Source organism: Schistocerca nitens, chromosome 1, assembly GCF_023898315.1.
Source record: "Schistocerca nitens isolate TAMUIC-IGC-003100 chromosome 1, iqSchNite1.1, whole genome shotgun sequence".
NCBI classification, from domain to species: Eukaryota; Metazoa; Arthropoda; class Insecta; order Orthoptera; family Acrididae; genus Schistocerca; species Schistocerca nitens.
The window spans coordinates 589,758,994-589,782,484 of record NC_064614.1 but is presented as its reverse complement, the minus strand read 5'-3'; the positions used below and the strand labels follow the sequence as shown (position 1 = coordinate 589,782,484).

At 39.5% G+C, this 23,491-nt stretch overlaps 1 long non-coding RNA gene across 1 annotated transcript; it reads right to left on the bottom strand.

The window, feature by feature from the left end:
- Positions 1–21,038: 21,038 nt before the first annotated feature.
- On the bottom strand, positions 21,039–22,666 carry LOC126255642 (uncharacterized). The gene is made up of 2 exons (XR_007546461.1): positions 22,533–22,666; positions 21,039–21,175 (listed from the first exon to the last, which is right to left on the bottom strand). It is a non-coding gene; the product is annotated as an uncharacterized LOC126255642 (long non-coding RNA).
- Positions 22,667–23,491: the final 825 nt, after the last annotated feature.

Sequence of the window (23,491 nt, the reverse complement as noted above, 5' to 3'; positions counted from 1 at the left end):
AACCTTTTCTGTCATAACGAAATTTATTATACTGAGCTTAGAATACACAGAACAATTGTGCAGTGTGACATTATTAAGGGTACTGGTCTTAAATTTTGTGGGTTCATTCATTTACCCCAACTGGTCCTAGACTTATTTGGCTGTGACATGTTTCTGACAGTCAGTAGCAGCTAAGGCAAATCAAATGATTCGGGACTCCCAAGGTATTGATGATGCTCACCCCCACCATGAAGGTGGTGACCTTTGTCCAGCCACAACAAACGTGCCCCCACCTAATGACAACATTCCATCAACAGATGCACTGATGTCATCCCTGTTTTGTTGGGTCTACACTTGCTTTGGTCAAAAAGTGTGTGACTGCTCTACATCATGTAACCATCCAAATGCAAGACATGTACCGGATCATTGCCACCCACAGCTCAGACACATGGGCCAAACAAATTTTATCCAGATTATAAGTAACAGTGGTAGACTCTACATACTGCATCTCTTAACAAATCACTAGGAGAAGCCAGTACCATTCCTAGGAAGAACCTGCCAATGGAGCTTGTTGCACCAGCTGTGCAACTACAAGCTGTGAACGACTCTCCAATCTAGTTGATACCTGTGCTGCAGACCTCGGTCTCTGTGAAAAATTTTCATCGCAATCTTTGGTTGCAGATATTCAGGAACCAAACCTAAGCATAGATTCTTCTGACACTTTTAACTCTCCCCAAGTATGACACAAAGGACAGTCCAGCAAACTAATAGCAGAAAATCTGTACATTGCATCACAGTTGTCCGCCACTATGTGCACAACTATTTCCCGAGAACCCCAACCCACAAGCTCCGTCAATGTGCGCTATACTCAACCACCTTCTACAGCTACTTAGTGGCTATCAAATGTTAGAATTGGAGATACAGAAGATCACAATTTCTTCTATAAGAAGTGAGTTAGGCAACACATGTTCTTATATGCAGCACATCCAATATGAGCAGCTCTTGTAGTCACCGCACAACTAATAACAACAAGCCAGAAACTGTCAAGGCATCAGCAGTGGACATACACATACTGCCATGACACATAATGCACATAAGCTACTGGCAACACAGGTTAGTATGATGAATTATTCTGGCATTGTGGACACATTCTCTGTGTGTGACACCCCCAGTGCCCCCATAACTCGTATGTGATATTTTGATAGAAAAGTATTCACCATTAAACTGTGCATAAAATCAAAACTACACCAGGTTACAGTTTTGACAGACTGTTTATTCAAAGCTACAATGCACCTGGCGATGTAGAACTCACTATGATTACATTGAGGTTATCAGCTGACATGTTCCTTACCAATACAGACCCTGGATTACAACAGTCACCTCCTAGCATGCAAGCGGAGTCTGATGTTGCTGCATCCAATACCCTGTCACCTCTGCACTCCAGCATCACACCATCACAGATCAACAATCCTTCCTCAACCAATATACCTGTACTGAAAGGAGATGGGGATCACAACACCTCTCTTACAGCAAGAAATCACCCAAACATGCCACATGCAGAGGTATGGTCAGTCATGCACACATATCTGAAGAGGACCTCTGCTGATCTCTTCTCCCTAGTGCTCCACTCTCCTGGGAGGACTCGATGGGCTCTTCAGGGACCTCCGCATTGATAGTGAGGTAATAAGACTCTTTGGTCAGTGAATGGTTGTCTTTGCTATTTTCAATTCACTATGAACAATTATCTGTTGCACACATTTAATGTTGTATTTAAGTAAGAAACTGGATTAAAAAAAGGCTAAATCTGCATTCTTTGTTTCACTTCAAGCATTTCCTCCAGTAAATTCCACAGTTCCTGTTTCCACAGTTCTTACAAAGACAGTTTCCCACTTCAACTATTCATTAAACTCAGAAGGGAAAGCAGTTCAAATGCCTATGTGGCCAGATAAATTTAGGTTTTTGTGACTTCCCTAAATTGTTTAAGGTGATTACTAGTATGGTTTCTGCAAAAGAGGTGATTGATTTGCTTTCCTGTCCATTTCCACTGGGAGCTTTTATTCTACATTTAATGATAATAATGTCAATGTAACATTAAAATTCTTGTTGTGTCTATCACGACTGAGCATCTCCGCTATATGGTGAGTAGCAACTTTCCTTCTCTGGTATTGTTACATTCCATACTGGATTTTCCATTGTTTGATTTAAAATCTAATTTTCATTTTCTTGCACTGATTAACCTGTGGTGATCTCAGTCTTCAGTGATGTGTTGAACTCTAACTTCCTTCCTCATGTTACTTTGTTTTGAATATGGTGTAGCAATTAATATTACTGATGAAATATTTTCTGTTTTCTTGTAGAACAAAGAAAAAGCTCTTGAAGATACATCCCCACAAGGAAAGGTTAGTAGGAGGTATGTTATGAACAGTAGTGATAATATTAGTTGAATTTATAACATGATGTGAGATCTCAACACAAAAAAATTTTCTTGTCATGGTAAAGTAAATTTCAGGCTGTAAACAACAAATAGAAATGAAGTTCTCTCTCTCTGACTCTGTCTTTCTCTCTATCTCTCCCCTTTATCAATATATCCCCCCCCCCCTCTCTTACCTCACTACTCCCCCTTCACCATCAGTTACTTCCCTTCTGCATGTGTGGTGTCACACTTTGGTCCATGGCTGTCATGTTGGACACAAAGGGAACAGATTTCAGGATGAAGGTGAAGCAAAGTCAGAGGTAAGAAACTCTTAACAAGTTATCACAGGTTGGGTGATGGAATGAGATGGAAAGTATCTCCATTGGAGGGAGATTGGTAATGGTGGACAAGGCGTAATTTTTTTTTTTTGGTTTGGCTATGGTCAGTAAAGTGCTTCTATTAAAGTGAATGAATAAAGAAAAGCAGATCACTGACAAGCATAGAATGGTTAACCTGGAATATCAGACTGTAAGTGAGAACTACGGAGAGCACAGAGATTTCTGTACATGACAGATTTTCAAGACATACACTCCTGGAAATTGAAATAAGAACACCGTGAATTCATTGTCCCAGGAAGGGGAAACTTTATTGACACATTCCTGGGGTCAGAAACATCACATGATCACACTGACAGAACCACAGGCACATAGACACAGGCAACAGAGCATGCACAATGTCGGCACTAGTACAGTGTATATCCACCTGTCGCAGCAATGCAGGCTGCTATTCTCCCATGGAGACGATCGTAGAGATGCTGGATGTAGTCCTGTGGAACGGCTTGCCATGCCATTTCCACCTGGCGCCTCAGTTGGACCAGCGTTCGTGCTGGACGTGCAGACCGCGTGAGACGACGCTTCATCCAGTCCCAAACATGCTCAATGGGGGACAGATCCGGAGATCTTGCTGGCCAGGGTAGTTGACTTACACCTTCTAGAGCACATTGGGTGGCACGGGATACATGCGGGCGTGCATTGTCCTGTTGGAACAGCAAGTTCCCTTGCCGGTCTAGGAATGGTAGAACGATGGGTTCGATGACGGTTTGGATGTACCGTGCACTATTCAGTGTCCCCTCGACGATCACCAGTGGTGTACGGCCAGTGTAGGAGATCGCTCCCCACACCATGATGCCGGGTGTTGGCCCTGTGTGCCTCGGTCGTATGCAGTCCTGATTGTGGCGCTCACCTGCACGGCGCCAAACACGCATACGACCATCATTGGCACCAAGGCAGAAGCGACTCTCATCGCTGAAGACGACACGTCTCCATTCGTCCCTCCATTCACGCCTGTCGCGACACCACTGGAGGCGGGCTGCACGATGTTGGGGCGTGAGCGGAAGACGGCCTAACGGTGTGCGGGACCGTAGCCCAGCTTCATGGAGACGGTTGCGAATGGTCCTCGCCGATACCCCAGGAGCAACAGTGTCCCTAATTTGCTGGGAAGTGGCGGTGCGGTCCCCTACGGCACTGCGTAGGATCCTACGGTCTTGGCGTGCATCCGTGCGTCGCTGCGGTCCGGTCCCAGGTCGACGGGCACGTGCACCTTCCGCCGACCACTGGCGACAACATCGATGTACTGTGGAGACCTCACGCCCCACGTGTTGAGCAATTCGGCGGTACGTCCACCCGGCCTCCCGCATGCCCACTATACGCCCTCGCTCAAAGTCCGTCAACTGCACATACGGTTCACGTCCACGCTGTCGCGGCATGCTACCAGTGTTAAAGACTGCGATGGAGCTCCATATGCCACGGCAAACTGGCTGACACTGACGGCGGCGGTGCACAAATGCTGCGCAGCTAGCGCCATTCGACGGCCAACACCGCGGTTCCTGGTGTGTCCGCTGTGCCGTGCGTGTGATCATTGCTTGTACAGCCCTCTCGCAGTGTCCGGAGCAAGTATGATGGGTCTGACACACCGGTGTCAATGTGTTCTTTTTTCCATTTCCAGGAGTGTAGATAGATGTAAGTGTTAAGTTATTTTGAAGAGGGTTTTCATGTTTAATGTGTTCAATTTGGTGTGAAGGAAATTTATGGGTATATGAAAGCCAGAGCACATTAAGAATGGAGGATTTGGCAGCTGTATTGTGTTGATGCACTGATGAGGTGGTGGGTGAGTTTAATTGTGTTGATGCACTGATGAGGTGGTGGGGGAGTTTCAAGGAAATGATAGATTATTTGATTGCATTTTGGAATGAGATTTAAGTATCTTAGACAACTTTCTTGGATGATACTGTGCATGCTGTTTCAGCTGCTACTGGGCAAGGGTGTTGATTTCAAAAATGGTATACAGCAGCTAAATATCTATCAGAGACTAGAATAATTTGTAAAAAGAACAGAGATAATTCAGAAGAGACTGATATAATTAAGCAGATCAGAGGGGTGAGAATTATACTCTTTTTCGATCAGTTAAGGCAAAGGACTTTCTGAAAGAATGGTTGGGTATCAGAGACAGCAATTTTTATAACTGTTTTCAGAGTGGTTTCAAGGGCTGGAATGGATTTAAGGAAGATGACATGGGACTGAGAATGTGGCTAGAATGAAGACAAGTTTCAGTACTGAAAGAGGTAGAATAAGCAAGGGTTCATGACTATGCTAGATGGAGACAGCATGGGGGTGACAGGGATAAAAAATGAGAAAAACAGGTAGTAGAAGTAATCAAACAATTGAAAATCCAGGATGGAACATAACAATATTAGAGAAGGAAAGTTGTTACTCATCTTATAGCGGAGATGCTGAGTTGTGATAGGCACAACAAAAAGGTTTCAATTACCTCTTGTTGTGCCCTGAAATGAGAAATGTCCTGCCCACTATCCCTCCCACCCCTCCTACAGTGGTATTCCACTGTCCACCGAACCTACACAATATACTCATCCATCCTTACATAACTGCTGCTACCAATCCCTTACCTCACGGCTCATACCCCTGTAATAGACTTAGATGCAGGACCTGTCGCATACATCCTCCTACCATCACCTACTCCAGTCCGGTTGCTAACATCACCAATTCTATCAAAGGCAGGGCTACCTGTGAAACCAGTCATGTGATTTACAAGCTAAGCTGCAACCACTGTGCTGCATTCTATGTAGGCATAACAACCAACAAGCTGTCTGTCCACATGAATGGCCACCAACAAACTGTGGCCAAAAAACAAGTGGACCACCCTGTTGCTGAACGTGCTGCCAATCATGATATCCCTCAACTCCATGACTGATTCACAGCATGTGCCATATGATTCCTTCCCACCAATACCTAATTTTCTGAACTGAGCAGGTGGCAACTTTCCCTGCAATATATCCTACATTTCTGTAACCCTCCTGGCCTCAACCTTTATTATTCACTGTCCTCACCCATCCAGCCCACTCCCTTTTCCCATTCCAGCACTACACAGCCGTCATTTCCCCACCACACCCAGTCTTTTAATTTCTTTTCTTATATCTCCTTTCCGCTACTCCCCCCCCCCCCCACTCCCCACCTTCTCTCCTGTCCTCCTCCGAAACTGCAGCACTTCACGGTCTGCTACCCCTACCATACAACCCGTCTCCCTCCCGGGTGTCTCTCTCTCTTGCTGACAAAGGCCTTAATGGCCGAAAGCTATATTTGTGTGAATCATTTTATTGTGCATATCGCGACTCAGCATCTCTGCTATATGGTGAGTAGCAACTTTCCTTCTCTAATATTGTTAACAGAAATAATTTTAGAATATAATTCAAATTGTTAATAAAGAGATAAGAGCTATGTAGATGGTGCAAAATGTAAAAAGAATGGTAAGTGGTCTTCTGTACAGCCTCCTTGAAAAACTATACATGCAATTATAATTAAATATGTGGAACTGGAAGGGTGGTTTGGCAGTGTGAGCTACAGGTCTGTTTTCCGAATGTGTTAAGTAAAAGATTGAAGGAGAAAATAAAAATTAGAAGGAAAAAGAAATGGAAACATTGCGTCCTTGCAGTATGTCAGCAGTTTACAGCCACTGTGCTTTGCTGTGCTGTGTGTGTGTGTGCGTGCGTGCGTGCGTGCATGTGTGTGTGTCTGTGTGTGGGTGGGTGTTTGTGTGTTTGAGAGAAAGAGAAAGAGATAGAGAGGGGGGGGGGGGGGAGAGAGAGAGAGAGAGAGAGAGAGAGAGAGAGAGAGAGAGAGAGAGAGAGAGAGAGAGCGGGGGGGGGGGGGGGGGAGGAGAGGGAAAGACATGGGTGAAGGGTTTTTAAACAAGACAAAGAGCAATAACTCAAAATTGCAGCATTATTCTAAATTGTCTTGTTTATCTATGCACATCTCACCAGTCGCCTGCAGATGAATTTTTGTTTTTCTCCCATTTATTTGGTTTCATGATTGATTTTTGTTATCCAATAAATAGTATTTTTGTGGAATATATACATGCAGCTTTACTGTATGATTAAATGATGATGGCGTCCTCTTGGGTAAAATATTCCGGAGGTAAAATAGTCCCCCATTCGGATCTCCAGGCGGGGACTACTCAAGAGGACGTCATTATCAGGAGAAAGAAAACTGGCGTTCTACGGATCGGAGCGTGGAATGTCAGATCCCTTAATCGGGCAGGTAGGTTAGAAAATTTAAAAAGGGAAATAGATAGGTTAAAGTTAGATATAGTGGGAATTAGTGAAGTTCGGTGGCAGGAGGAACAAGACTTTTGGTCAGGTGATTACAGGGTTATAAATACAAAATCAAATATGGGTAATGCAGGAGTAGGTTTAATAATGAATAAAAAAAATAGGAATGCAGGTAAGCTACTACAAACAACATAGTGAACGCATTATTGTGGCCAAGATAGACACGAAGCCCACGCCTACTACAGTAGTACAAGTTTATATGCCAACTAGCTCTGCAGATGATGAAGAAATTGATGAAATGTATGACGAGATAAAAGAAATTATTCAGGTAGTGAAGGGAGATGAAAATTTAATAGTCATGGGTGACTGGAATTCGTCAGTAGGAAAACGGAGAGAAGGAAACATAGTAGGTGAATATGGATTGGGGGGAAGAAATGAAAGAGGAAGCCGCCTTGTAGAATTTTGCACAGAGCATAACTTAATCATAGCTAACACTTGGTTCAAGAATCATAAAAGAAGGTTGTATACATGAAAGAAGCCTGGAGATACTAAAAGGTTTCAGATAGCTTATAGAATGGTAAGACAGAGATTTAGGAACCAGGTTTTAAATTGTAAGACATTTCCAGGGGCAGATGTGGATTCTGACCACAATCTATTGGTTATGAACTGCAGATTGAAACTGAAGAAACTGCAAAAAGGTGGGAATTTAAGGAGATGGGACCTGGATAAACTGAAAGAACCAGAGGTTGTACAGAGTTTCAGGGAGAGCATAAGGGGACAATTGACAGGAATGGGGGAAAGAAATACAGTAGAAGAAGAATGGGTAACTCTGAGGGATGAAGTAGTGAAGGCAGCAGAGGATCAAGTAGGTAAAAAGACGAGGGCTAGTAGAAATCCTTGGGTAACAGAAGAAATATTGAATTTAATTGATGAAAGGAGAAAATATAAAAATGCAGTAAATGAAGCAGGCAAAAAGGAATACAAACGTCTCAAAAGGAGATCGACAGGAAGTGCAAAATGGCTAAGCAGGGATGGCTAGAGGACAAATGTAAGGATGTAGAGGCTTGTCTCACTAGGGGTAAGATAGCTACTGCCTACAGGAAAATTAAAGAGACCTTTGGAGAGAAGAAAACCACTTGTATGAATATCAAGAGCTCAGATGGCAACCCAGTTCTAAGCAAAGAAGGGAAGGCAGAAAGGTGGAAGGAGTATATAGAGGGTTTATACAAGGGCGATGTACTTGAGGACAATATTATGGAAATGGAAGAGGATGTAGATGAAGATGAAATGGGAGATAAGATACTGCGTGAAGAGTTTGACAGAGCACTGAAAGACCTGAGTCGAAACAAGGCCCCAGGAGTAGACAACATTCCATTAGAACTACTGATGGCCTTGGGAGAGCCAGTCATGACAAAACTCTACCATCTGGTGAGCAAGATGTATGAGACACGCGAAATACCCACAGACTTCAAGAAGAATATAATAATTCCAATCCCAAAGAAAGCAGGTGTTGACAGATGTGAAAATTACCGAACTATCAGTTTAATAAGTCACAGCTGCAAAATACTAACGCAAATTCTTTACAGACGAATGGAAAAACTGGTAGAAGCGGACCTCGGGGAAGATCAGTTTGGATTCCGTAGAAATGTTGGAACACGTGAGGCAATACTAACCTTATGACTTATCTTAGAAGAAAGATTAAGGAAAGGCAAACCTACATTTCTAGCATTTGTAGACTTAGAGAAAGCTTTTGACAACGTTAACTGGAATACTCTCTTTCAAATTCTGAAGGTGGCAGGGGTAAAATACAGGGAGCAAAAGGCTATTTACAATTTGTACAGAAACCAGATGGCAGTTATAAAAGTCGAGGGGCATGAAAGGGAAGCAGTGGTTGGGAAAGGAGTGAGACAGGGTTGTAGCCTCTCCCCGATGTTATTCAATCTGTATATTGAGCAAGCAGTAAAGGAAACAAAAGAAAAATTCGGAGTAGGTATTAAAATTCATGGAGAAGAAGTAAAAACTTTGAGGTTCGCCGATGACATTGTAATTCTGTCAGAGACAGCAAAGGACTTGGAAGAGCAGTTGAACGGAATGGACAGTGTCTTGAAAGGAGGATATAAGATGAACATCAACAAAAGCAAAACGAGGATAATGGAATGTAGTCAAATTAAATCGGGTGATGCTGAGGGGATTAGATTAGGAAATGAGACACTTAAAGTACTAAAGGAGTTTTGCTATTTAGGGAGTAAAATAACTGATGATGGTCGAAGTAGAGAGGATATAAAATGTAGACTGGCAATGGCAAGGAAATCGTTTCTGAAGAAGAGAAATTTGTTAACATCGAGTATAGATTTAAGTGTCAGGAAGTCGTTTATGAAAGTATTTGTATGGAGTGTAGCCATGTATGGAAGTGAAACATGGACGATAACCAGTTTGGACAAGAAGAGAATAGAAGCTTTCGAAATGTGGTGCTACAGAAGAATGCTGAAGATAAGGTGGGTAGATCACGTAACTAATGAGGGGGTATTGAATAGGATTGGGGAGAAGAGAAGTTTGTGGCACAACTTGACTAGAAGAAGGGATCGGTTGGTAGGACATGTTTTGAGGCATCAAGGGATCACAAATTTAGCATTGGAGGGCAGCATGGAGGGTAAAAATCGTAGAGGGAGACCAAGAGATGAGTACACTAAGCAGATTCAGAAGGATGTAGGTTGCAGTAGGTACTGGGAGATGAAGAAGCTTGCACAGGATAGAGTAGCATGGAGAGCTGCATCAAACCAGTCTCAGGACTGAAGACCACAACAACAACAACATATACATGTGTTCCTTATGAAATTGTAAATCAATCATTAATGAATATCTAGCGGAAGAAAAGCAGACAATGCACAAATTTAACCTCAGCATAATGTTAAAAACTTCGTTAATGTGTGATTATACTGTAGACATTTATGTTATTACAAGTTATTACATAGAGTGTCTACTTCTTTCCTTCAGTAATTTTTCAAATTGCTGAAAAGATTAAAGAACACAGATTTCCCGGCAGTTTCCATATGCTCCAAGAGAATTATTATTTTGTATTTTTCTTTTAAGATTGTTGAATCTATTACACTGTCTTGTTACTCTTATTCCTTATTCTTTGTATTTAAGTTGCAATGGGATCCACTACCTAAACAAATTTTCTGAATGACAGTAATCTATAATACTCCCTGTCATTAATTGGATTAAAATATCAGTTTCATTACTACTGAACAATTTTGGTTGCATAACCATTTTATGTGAGTTTGAAATGCATGCAAGGTGTAACATAATCAAAATACCAATAAAAAAACAATCACTGGTAGTTTAGCTAAAAGAATAAAACCTAAATGAAAATAGAAAAGACATACAAAGAGTAATCTATTAATGGTGGCCATATAACAGTTTGTAGCAGAGGTTGAGAGGAAGGGGAGGGGAGAGGGCTGGACCTGTCAGTGTGAAGTATTTTAATATTTCAGGAGGTGAATGGTGACTTGTAAGTAGCCATAAAAAAGTTTCAGTTCTGACCCTGTTAAAGACATGCTAAATCGTGACTTTTAAATCATTGTCCAGAAAGAAGAATACCTGAGCTACATTATATTTTATTTTTCCTGTGAGCTGGGTGGGGAGGGAGGGGGGGGGGGCAGGGTGTGCTGCCCACTTTACTCCAGTTGAGACATCCTTGTTAGCTGTCAAATGATCATATTTTGATAACAGTTGAAACTCAATCATATTTTCATAAAATTCTGTGGGACAGTCTAACATGCAATAAAGTTCAACATATGCAGAATTAAAGTGTAGTAGGCATACAGTACCAGAAAATGTCAGATAACAAAATATTTTTCAACATTACTGGTCATATCAATCAACAACATAAAGCCATGTATTTGCTAAAATGTAAATGTCGTGTGACTAAGGCCTTCTGTCAGGTAGATCGTTCGCTGGTTGCAAGTCTTTCGATTTGACGCCGCTTCAGTGACTTGCGCATTGATGGGGATGAAATGATGATGATTAGGACAACACAACACCCAGTCCCTGAGTGGAAAAATCTCTGACCCAGCTGGGAATTGAACCTAGGCCCTTACGATTGACATTTTTCATGCTGACCACTCAGCTACCATGGACAGACATGTATTTGCTTAACAGCCATGATATTAACATACCGATTGCAATTTTAAGGGTATATCAGACTATATACAGCAAAAGCCATCCACCAGCTGATATGAGATAAACTAGAGTGGCAAGATATACACTAGCCCCATGCTCAAACTGTAGGGATGGGTTGTTAGTCTTAGCAGGATAGCTGAGCCTGTAAGAGCATTGACTGTGAAAGGCAGGGTTCTAGGTTCAAGTCCTAGTTTGGCATACAGTTTGAATCTTTAAGAAATTTTGTAAACATTTATCTGTTCACTTACATTTTCTTTGCATACAGACAGCACATTTATGGCTTTTGCAAACATCAATAAAGTGACAAAAATTGTATTTCCAACATACGTTACATTCTGCAATAGTTGCACCTAAACATTTAGTACTTTATGGTTAATACGCTACTGGTTCATATCGTAAGCAGCAAGCACATGCATACCTATGGGTAAAGGGGGGAAGGAAAAAATATTGTGTATTCAGGTGTTTTTCTCTCAAGAAAACACAGTTTTTTAATATGGTCACATCTGAAAATTTTTATGGTTACTTACGAGTCGCCATTCATCTCCCAAAACATTAAAAATGCACCGTACCCCAAGGTCTAAGCTTCCCCCCTCCCCCCCCCCCCCCCCCCCCACACACACACAAACTATCTTAGCGTGCTCTTGCAAGCAGTGTCTTACACTTCCGTGACTGTATATAAACATATTTTTATTAGAATTGATTTTAATTTATTGTAAAAATCAGTTAACTCATATAATATTAAACCGTTTGGTAGCTTGTTAAACCAAATCAAACCTCTGATGTATGGGCTCCTGTTTAATTTTGTTCTTTTCTGAAAGTAGTTATATTTTGGTCTGCTGTTGTGCTCATGTACATCACTGCACTTGATAACTTCAGATGGTTGACTTATAAAAATGTAATTTAATTGCATAGGAAAAAAAAAAAATCTACACACCAAGCAGCAGCAGAATACACACATAAAAGAGGCAAGCTTTTGGAGCCAGTGACTCCTTCAGGCAGAAGGGTTGAAGGGGAAGGAACAAGGGTGAAGAAAAAGGACTGGACAGGTCTGGGAGAAGGCGTAGATTTCAGAAGCATCACCCGGAACAGTGGGTCAGGGGAGACTTACCACATGGAATGAGAAGGAAAGACTGATTGTTGGAGACTGCATCAGATGATATTTGAAAAGATGAGAGCTTAAAGTTGGAAGATAGTATAATGTGCAAGACAGAGATTACTGCTTAAACGTCATGCACGAGTTAATAAGAGTGAAAAGCTAAGTGCACTGAATGTAACAGTGGCGGGAGGAGGGTGGTGAAAAATAGACAGGTAAGACAATGAAAGATGTAGAAAACTAAAATGGAGTGAAGAAAAGAGTAGTAACTGTGAAGAAATTCTGAGATGGAAGAAATTAATGTGAATTAAGGCCAGATTGGTAGTGACAACCAAGGACATGTTTTGATTGATTTCTTTATTAATCCATGTAACAATTTACATTGTGCGGATTTCGTCAGCAAAATCATATACAATACAATATACTTACAATTATACACACAAAATTTGTATTTACACACATTTTTGAGGTATCTCAAATTTGTTTTATATCCTTGTGTGATTTGTAATTTTCTTATAGTACTGTAAAATTTTTGTTTTCATATTATAATTATTTCCTCATGTATTACCATGCAGGCTACTTTAATTACACTACATGTTTTAATTCAGATAGTCCATTACTGCGTAATAACTTTTATTTAACAAAAAAAATTTTAGTTTTGTTTTGAACTGTCCGATTGTGTCAATATCTTTTATTTTTTGGGGTAATTTATTATATAATTTAACAGCATTGTACAACAAGCTCTGCTGAGTTTTAACTTTATTTTTCCCCTCTAGATGCAGATTGTATTGGTTTCTAGTTTCATAGCTGTGTACTAAAGAATTTTTCATATAGCAGTCAATATTTTTTTTTTACATACATAACACTTTGAAAAATGTATTCACAGGGGACAGTTAGGATTTCCAGCTTTTGGAAATGTTCAAGGCAGTGAGCCCTACTGCCACTCTTGGTTATTATACGAATTGCTCTTTTCTGTAATTTGAAAACTATTTGAATATTTTTACTGTTGACTCCCCAAAATATTATTCCATAGGTAATAACAGAGTGGATATAAGAAAAATATACAGATCTGACACATGTAGTACCACAAACTGCAGTCAGAATTCTCAGAGCATAGCATGCTGTAGCGATTCTGTTACTATTTTAATATGTTCTTCCCACTTTAACTGACTGTCAACATGCATACCAAGAAATTTTGTGTAGTCTACACATTCTATAGTTTCATTGTTTAACTTAAAGTTGTTATAGTGTGGTTTTTTGCAGACATAGAAGTTAACAGCATTTGTTTTTTTAAGATTTAGTGTTAGTTTATTATTGGATGCCCACTCACGTACACTGTTTAGTGTTTGTTTGGCTTTTTCTTTTAGTGCATCTGGTGATTTGTCACTGATTAGAACATTTGAGTCATCTGCAAACAATATTGTTTGTCCATGCTTGTTGCTCTGTGGGAAGTTGTTTATGTAAATGAGGAATAGTACTGGGCCAAGGACACTACCCTGTGGGACACCTATATTTACATAATTTGGGTCTGAAGTATACTTTACAATATAGTTTGAGCAACTATTTTTTAGATATGACTGGAACCATTTGTTCACAAGTCCCCTTATTCCAAGTTCATCTAACTTATTTAACAATATGTTGTGGTCTACTGTATCAAACGCTTTAGTTAGATCAAGAAATATACCCGTTGTGTAGTTCCCTTTATCTAATGGTTCTAGAATGTGTTTTGTGAGGTGTGCTGTTGCTGATTCTGTGCTTTTCCCTGATCGAAATCCAAACTGGTCAACAGACAGCAAGTTGTATTTATTTAAATAATTCATTAGCCTATCTTTCATAATAGTTTCTAATATTTTTGCAAAGCATGATAGAGAAATTGGCCTATAATTTTCAATTATTCCTGCATCACCTTTTTTGAAGAGAGGTAGTAATTTTGCATATTTTAAATAGTCTGGAAAGTAGCCCTGCTTGTAAGATTGATTTATAATATCAACTAAAGGTGGAAGTAGGCTCTTGATACAGTCCTTAATTATAAAAATGGGGACTTCACTTGTAGCACTAGTTCCCACTTGCAGACTTCTGGGAGACTAATGTCTGAGGGAAGAACTCAGATGGTGTGTGTGTGTGGTGAAACAGGCACTGATATCATGATTATCATGTTGTAGAGCATGCTGTGCAGCAGGATATTATGTGTTGCCAGTATACACCCTCTGCCTATGGCCATTCATCCTAATTGAAAATTAGGCAGTAGCCATTCCAATGTAAAAGGCCGAACAGTGTTTACATAACAGCTGGCATATGACATGTGTTGTTTCACAGGTGGCTCTCCCTTTGATAGTATATGTTTTGCCAGTTTCAGAGCTGTTATACGTGGTGGTAGAAGGGTGCACAGGGCAAATTTTGCAGTGGGGGTGGTCATAGGGGTAGGAGCCATAGGGTAGGAAGATGGGTGCAGAAGGAGCATAGGGTCTGAGAAGAATGTTGCAGAGATTGTGAGGGTGAAGAAAAGCTATTCTAGATGTGGTGGGTAAGATTTCAGAGAGAATGGATCTCATTTCAGGGCATGATTTTAGGAAATCACAGCCCTGTCAAAGCAGCTGATTAATACGTTCCAGACTAGGATAATATTGAGTGACAAGTGGTATGCTCTGAATTTGTTTTTTGGGGGGATCAGCAGCACTGGGATTGGGTATGATGGCCCAGGAAATCTGCTTTTGATCTAGGTTGGTGGGGTAATTACGTGCAGTGAAGGCTGAGGCAAGAATGGTGGTGTATTGCTGTAAACAGTCTGAATCTGAACAAATTGAATTGAATTGAATTTTATTTGATCCTGTAAGATTACATTGTGTACAGTAAATGTACGTGTAATATAGGACATGTCAAAGTATTAAAATTCTTTATCACTTATTTTTCTACACCTTTAGCTTACATTTTTACATCACTGATAATGAGTAACAATATATACAAATTTAATGGCATAAGTATTCTGCAACACTGTAAAACACTTTTTCAATGAGATAGTCTTTAAGTTTCTTTGCAAAGTCATCTGCCTTAAATGCCAAGGTTGTATGGGAGGGAAAGTATGACATAGAAAGGATGGCAGCTGTCAGAATGTAAGTACTGTTGTTTGTTGGTAGGTTTAATGTGGATGGAAGTATGTGGCTGGCCTTCGGTGAGGATGAGATCAAAATCAAGGAAAATGGCATGGGATTCAGAATAGGAATATGTGAAATTTAATTGGGAGAATTTTTTCAGAGATCCCATGAATTTTAACAGGTCAGTCTCACCATGAGTCCGTATGGTAAAGATGTCATAACTATATCTAAACCAAAGAAAGGACTAAAGACTTAAGGATCCCAGGAAAGCCCCCTTCAAGCAACCCATTAAAAGAATGGCATAGGAAGAAGCCATCCTAGCTCCCATGGCAATACCCCTGATCTGTTTGTAAGTCTGTCCTTCAGAGTTGAAGCAGTTGTTGGTATGTATAAAATTGATTAAGGTGAATAGGAAGGATGTCATAGGTTTGGAATCAGGTAGGCACTGACTGAGGAAAAGTTCAGCAGCAGACAAACCATCTACATGGAGGATGTTGGTATAGAGGGAGGTGGCATCAATGGTGACAAGCAAGGTTGCAGTTGCTAATCAACTAAGGCAGATACATGTTCGGTCGGTGGTTTGGAGCCAGCAACTGCAAGATGGCCAGGAAGATTGGGTTTGTGAATCTTAGAAAGAAGGTAAAAGGTGGAGGTGTGTGGTTTGGGTGGAGTCAGAAGTTCTATGGATTGAGGTGTAAGTCTTTGTGAGGGACCTGAGGTTTTAAGCAGGGACTGCAGGTCAGTTTGAATCACAGGCATGGGATCTTGATGGCAGACACTGTATGTATAGGTGTCGGATAGCTGGCATAGACCTTCACTAATGTACTCCTTTCAGTCAAGTACTACAGTGGTAGATCCTTTGTCTGCTGAGAGGATAATGATGGAGTGACCAGCTTTTGGCAAACCTAGAGCCTGGTGTTCTGCAGAGGACAGGTTAGGATCATGTTGTAGGGACCTGGGCAAGGGTTGTGAAGTAATGCTGCAAGTGAAGAATTCTTGGAAGGCATGAAAGGGATGATTTTGAGGTAGTGGTTGTGGATCAAGTTGGGATCATGGTCTGAACTGTTCAAAGCAGTGTTCAATGCCAAGTTTGCTGTTGAAAAGGTTTTGGGATTGGGCTGCAAAGTGACATTTCCAGTTGATATTATGTGTGAAGGAAAGTAGGTTCTTCATCAAAGCAGCCTGATAAAATGCAGGTTTAGTGTTGAAAGTGAGACCCTTAGATAATACAGATAATTCAGGAGGGGAGAGTGCTTTAGTTGAGAGGTTAAAAACATTGTACTGTCGTGAATGGTTCTTGTGATTATATGGCTGGTTCAAATGGCTCTGAGCACTATGGGACTTAACATCTGAGGTCATCAGTCCCCTAGAACTTAGAACTACTTAAACCTAACTAACCGAAGGACAACACACACATCCATGCCCGAGGCAGGATTCGAACCTGCAACTGTAGCAGTCACGCGGTTCCAGACTGAAGCACCTAGAACTGCTCAGCCACTCTGGCCGGCTCTTGTGATTATAGTTTATTCTTGGTCTGGGAGGCAGTGGTGAAGGCTGTGGGATGCTAAGGTGGTTAACCAAGCTCGGATTGTAGGAGAGGAGTGATGTTTGATTGTGTGGCTGTTCTGGGAGCTGCAGAGGGACAGGAAGGGAAACACCACTGTTCAGGTAGTTTAGAGGAGGATGGGATAGCTTTTTGAGGTGAAGTCTGGCATGTTGTTGCAGTTTGAAGTTGGCTCGGTGGATGATACCATCCCAGGAAACAGGAGGGGCAGATAGCTGTAGGATTTTACGGAAGAAGAGAAGCCTGGTGAAGTATAAATTGGCTGCTAAGGCATGTAGGTTACAGCTTAGATGGGTAAGTCCAAGAGATTGCTGTATTTGAAACTGTAAAGAGCCTGGTGTAGAGCAGGATTACATCCAGAAACAGGGACATTCAATATTAGGCCTTTTGGAGTAACTCCACGAGCAAGCAGGTTTCAAGAAACAGAATGTGAGACTTTAGTTTTCATTTTCAAAAAGAATGAATGTAACGAGACGGGATTCATCATGGCAAGAGAGGACAGTTTGGAGAGTTAGAAGACATGGGAATTTAAGAAAATAAATAAATAAAAATAAAAAACATGTCCTTGGTTCTTATCACCCACCTGGCCTTAATTTACATTAATTTCTTCTGTCTCAGCATTTCTTCACAATAACCACTCTTTTCTTCACCACATTTTAGTTTTTTACATCGTTCATTATCTTACCCATCTCTTTTTCAATGACCCCCTCCCACATCTGTTACGTGCAATGCACTTAGCTTTTCACTATTATTAACTCATGAATGATGTTTAAGCACTAATCTCTGTCTTATCCTGTCTTCCACCTTTAAACTATCAGATTTTCAAAGCTCATCTGATGCAGTCACTAACAATCAGTTTTTTTTCCTCATTCCATATGGTAAGTCTCCCCTGACCCACTGTTCTGGGTGACTTTCCCAAAATCTGCACCTTTTCCTAGACCTCTCTAGTCCTTTTCCTTCATCCCTCTTCCTTCCCCTTCAACCCTTCTGCCTGAAGAAGGAGCCACTGGCTCTGAAAGCTTGCCTAATTACAATCCTCTTTTATGTGTATGTTCTGCCACTGCTCGGAGATTAGATTTTTTACCTATACAATTAGATTATTATGTCGAAAATTGATTGTTTTCATTGTCATAAAAATGTAAGTAATTTAAACATGTGGTCAAATATTTGTGCTGTACAAACACTTCATGGCATGAATCTCTATAGTCTATCCCATGTATACATCCTATTGATCATTTCTGTAACAGCTTTCCTGATTATTGTCTTGATGATCAAACACTGTCGCTAGACCATACAGAGTTCAGATAACATTACTGTGCATCCTTTTTAGTGGCTTCCTTTCACATGCTTTGCGATCTGCTAGGTGTTCTCAGACTGGGAACTGGCCTCTGAAATGCAAATAATTGAGCTCTTCCTATTGACCAATGTCTACAAGGCCAGAAATGGGTATTAGGAAATCAATGGTAGGGACTGATCTTGTAGCAATGCTGAAATGTCTTCTCCACCATTTGCTTAGAAAACCTACTTCTTATGACAATATGCAGCTGTCAACAGTTGAAATCCAGAGACATGTGGTAGTAGAGTTCCATGGCATCTGTGCACTGAAATCTCCACAAAAGAGAAATGTTTTATAGACGTGTGTAATGAGATTGTTGAGAACCTCCAATATTGTATTATGCTGTGAGAGCAATCGCTTCTAAGATCGTATTTAGAAGATATGGGAGTAGTGGTATTCATCATGGGAAATAATGCTTGGTTCAACTTTGGCTCTGTCCCACTGAGTTACTGCTTCCTGTGGAGACTGTACCCCTTGAACAAAACAATACTAAACACACCATTGACTATTTTGCTTACTGTGATTTTTTTGTGAACAGCCTAATGCATTCAACTGTTCTAATCAAACACCCTTTTGGTGAAATTTAAAGTTGACTGTTCTTGGTAAAAAGCTGAGGTCACACCCATCTAAAAGAGAGATAGTAGAAGTGATCCACAAAATTACCGTCCAATATCCTTGACATTGATTTGTTGCAGAATCTTAGGAAATATTCTGAGCTCAAACATAATGAGGTATCTCGAACAGCATGACCTCCTCAATGCCAACAAGCATGGATTCTGAAAACATTGATCATGTGAAACTCAACTCACACTTTTCTCACAACATTCTATTAGCTTTTGATCAAGGCAGTCAGGTAGAAGTAATACTTCAGGTTTCCTGAATAGCATTTGACTCAGTAACACACTTACACTTACTGTCATAAGTATGATCATATGCAGTATAAAGTGAAATTTGGGACTGTACTGAAGACTTTGTGGTTGGAGGATGCAGCATGTTATATTGATGAGTCATTGTCAGATGCAGAAGTAACGTCAGGTCTTCCCCAGGAAAGTGTGTAGGAACCCTTGCTGTTCATGTTGTGTATTAATGACCTCACAGACATTATTAATAGTAACATTGACTTTTTGCAAATGATGCTTCAATGAATACCCTCTGAAGGAAGCTGCATAAATATTCAGTTAGATCTTGATCAAATTTCAAAGGTGGTGCAATTTCAAAGTGGTGCAAAGACTGGCAACTTGATTTAAATGTTCAGAAAGGTCAGATTTTGCACTTCACAAGATGAACAGAAGTAGTATCCTATGACTATAGTATCAATGAGTCACTGTTGGAATCGACTAACTCATACAAATTTTAGATTTAACACTTTGTAGGGATATGAAATTGAATGATCACACAGGCTCTGTTGTGAGTAAAGCAGATGATAGACTTCAGTTTATTGGTAGACTACTGGGGAAGTGCAGTTAGTCTACACAGTAGATTGTTTACAAATCACCTATGTGAATTGTTAAAGAATATTGCTCTAGTTTGTGGAACCTGTACTAAATAGGACTAACAGGGGATAATGGACATATACAGAGAAGGGCAGCATGAATGTTCACAGGTTTGTGTGATTCATGAGACAGTGTCACAGAGATACTGAAGGAACTATCAACAACACAGAACAAAACAATATCGACCAGCTGAGACTGTACAAAAAAGATCGACAGGTCCTTATACTCGCCGACAGTCATGGTCATCAAATTGCAGAAAGAGTGTCTAACCTTTTACCAAGCTACATTGTCATGGGTTTCGTGAAACCAGGAGCTTGTTTTTCGGAAGTAACAAAACCAATTGAAAACTCTTGTAAAAACTTTGGACCATCAGACTACGTGGTAATTTTTGGAGGTGCGAACGATGTTGCAAGGGATCAAGACAACGAAATAAAAATAGCTCTTAAATGTGTACTGCAGCAGACAATCCACACGAATGTGTTAGTTAGTAACCAACCACAGAGGCATGACCTACCTTCCTGGTCATGTGTGAATCAGTTAGCGATTAAGATAAACTCTGACATAAAGGATGTTTGTGGAAAATTTGAGCATGCAAATGTAATAGATGTAAGCACTCTTGAAAAATCCATGCACACCAGACACGGACTTCATCTAAATTATGCTGGTAAACAATACCTAACAGAGAAAATATATAATTTTGTAAAGAATTACACTAGAAAACTTGATTTGATTTATTATTGGTCCTGTAGAACATACAATTTGTACAGCAAAGCACATCATGATATAGGACAAGTCAATTTGAAAAATTATGTTAAGATGATATATGATGAGAGATGACAGTAGTGGTACATAACTCACATAGCAGAATACATACAGGATATATAGACAAAATATAAAAAAGGTGGTGTGTGATGAGAGATGACAGTGGTGCATACTGCACATAGCAGAATACATACCCAGATAGCACAGTAAGCTGGTTTCAAACTTGTTTCCAGATGTAAAGTTCAAGTATGTAAGCTTGATCAAAGCTGGAATATTCAGGCCTGTTAGTTGGATTCAAGCTTGAAACAAACATCAAAGTTGGCTGAGTTCAAGCTATATTTCAAGCTCAGTTTGGCTCCAGCTGTATCTACACACATGGAATACAGCCTGGTATTTACAGCTTGTTTTAAGCTATATAATTATTTATCTGAATTTATTGAACCTAATTAATTACATAAATATCAGAATGGAAATGGTGTGAAACAAATTATTAAGACATGTATGTTTAAATTTTTTTTATTTTCAAAGTGTTTAAAATTGTTTTATTTTAAAATTTAATTATTCTGAATCCCCTCCGGCCCCAGCACACAGACCAGAGCAGGATCAAATATTGCTGACTTCTGCTGGTATAATGATCCTGTAACAGGTAAAAGAAAATGTTAGCCATACCTAAACATAAAAAATGTAAAAAGTTGAAACTGATCAACCTAAATATAATTTATGCCCCAGATTACCAAAATAACTTCAAACTCAGTGATGAAGTAAGAATCATTAACTAGTATAAACGTCACTGAGTAAGCAGCTGCTTCTGATGACTTCATTCCAAAGAGTTTTTAAAGTAATTTGAAATAACTTTTTGTTTGAAATTTTTAAAGTAAAGATTACATTTCGGTAATTTTGCGATGACTTCATGAAGAAGCCACACATCACTATTTCTAACATTTTCAGGGCCATTTAATCTGAATTATAAAGAAACAATTACTTGAAATCATATGCACCTCATACTGTAAGCTTATAAGGAAACTACTGTTTAGAAAAATGTAAACGTTTTATTCTATCCACAATTATGTTAGTGCAACTAAACACACACTATTTAAGCTAAATACAACATTAAAAAGGTACAAACATTCACAATAAAGTCAGATTTTTTTTTAAGTTCTAGTCAAATGAGAAGTGTCCCCTGTTGTTCATAAATGTTGGAATATGGTAAGCTTTCTCAACAGTACTACAATCATTCTCAATAGATTCATCCTTCACAGTACAGCCCAGATCCAAAATTTGCCACTACTTTCCATGAAAAGTAATGTTACACTTATTATGAATATGCTTAACTTTTGCCAAGCATGAGTCACAAGAAATTTTGTGTCCATCATCACAGAAAGAATTAACAGCTTCAACAAAATCTCTCAAGACTGATGGCGTAATAACAGACTGCAACTCTGATTTTACTGTTGCCCCAACTTTAAGACTTCTTTGACTTGAATTTCTTGAGTATGTTTACTTTGTGCAAGAGTGTCATACTAACAGGAAGAAATTTCATATTACCACAATTAAAGAGCAGTCAAAGCTACGTAAATAAAAGACTGACACCTATGTAGTGACTGGTTTTTGATGTACTTTTTCCCTTTCACCATGTCATTAATATTTGTATTCGCAAAGAAACTTTTCGCACTTCACGATTATTCATTCATGGTGTGAGACACGTGAATACTTACAAGTAAACAAATGTAATAGGGCGATATATATAAAAAGGCGAGATTTTAAAAAAGGTAAAATCACATTAAGTTTTAATTTATTGGTGCCACGTACTAGAGAGCTAGTTTGAAATGACCTCTTTTTGCTGAACAACTTGTAATTCTTAGCTGGTAATCCATTTCACTTTCACCGAGGCTCAATTTTTCTACGTAAAAGAATATGATATTTCTTTACGTTACATAATAATATTTATCATTTGTAATATTAACGTACCACTAGAGAAAAATGCACCAACGTACCTGTAATACACTATATATCCTCTTCAGATCCGGTGTAGCTGTAAGGCAGGAGACGCCACACACTTACCGAACTATTTTCCAGTATAAAACAAACTTCACAACAGTCAACGATCATTAATGCGCGTCACAAAAGGTAAAATGGCCGTCAGTGCAACGCTTATAAACGCTTGTGGCGCTTCCCGTGGACGTCTATGGAAGCTATGCTGCGCGCGCATCTGCTGTACAGCCTTCCAGGGAAATTACAGTTTATTTCAAGTTGGGAAAATTATTGTAATTCAAGCTAAATTTTTACAGCTTGATGTAAACTGTGTAACAGCTTGATTTTTCAATCTTGAATTTTCAACTGAACCTAAACTCAATATCCACCTTGAAATAAGCTGTGTAACAGGTTGATTTTTCAATCTTGAATTTTCAACTGAACCTAAACTCAATATCCACATTGAAATAAGCTTGAGTGCTAGCTGGGTATAAGAGATACACACAGAATAGGAGTAACAAACAATAATTAAATTATCTTACTAAGTAGAAATATCTACCAGTGAATATACCGCTTATTACAAGTAATTAAAATATTGTGGTACATAGTTCACATAGCAGAATACATATATGAGATACAGACAGAACATGAGTAACAAACAATAGTTAAATTATCTTACTAAGTAGAAATATCTACAAGTGAATACACAGCTTATTACAAGTATTAAAATATTGTCGTACATAGTTCACATAACAGAATACATAGGCCTATCTGAGATAAAGACAGAATATAGATAAGATACAATAATTAAATTATCTAACTAAGTAGAAACATCTACAACTGAATAAATAGCTTATTGCAAGTAATTAAAATTTTATTTCAAGAAATTCATGTATGGAATAGAAACAGTGATTTAGTAGCAATTCCTTTAATTTAGTTCTCTTTATTTTTGGGTTTTTGCTTGTTTTTATATCTGTTGGGA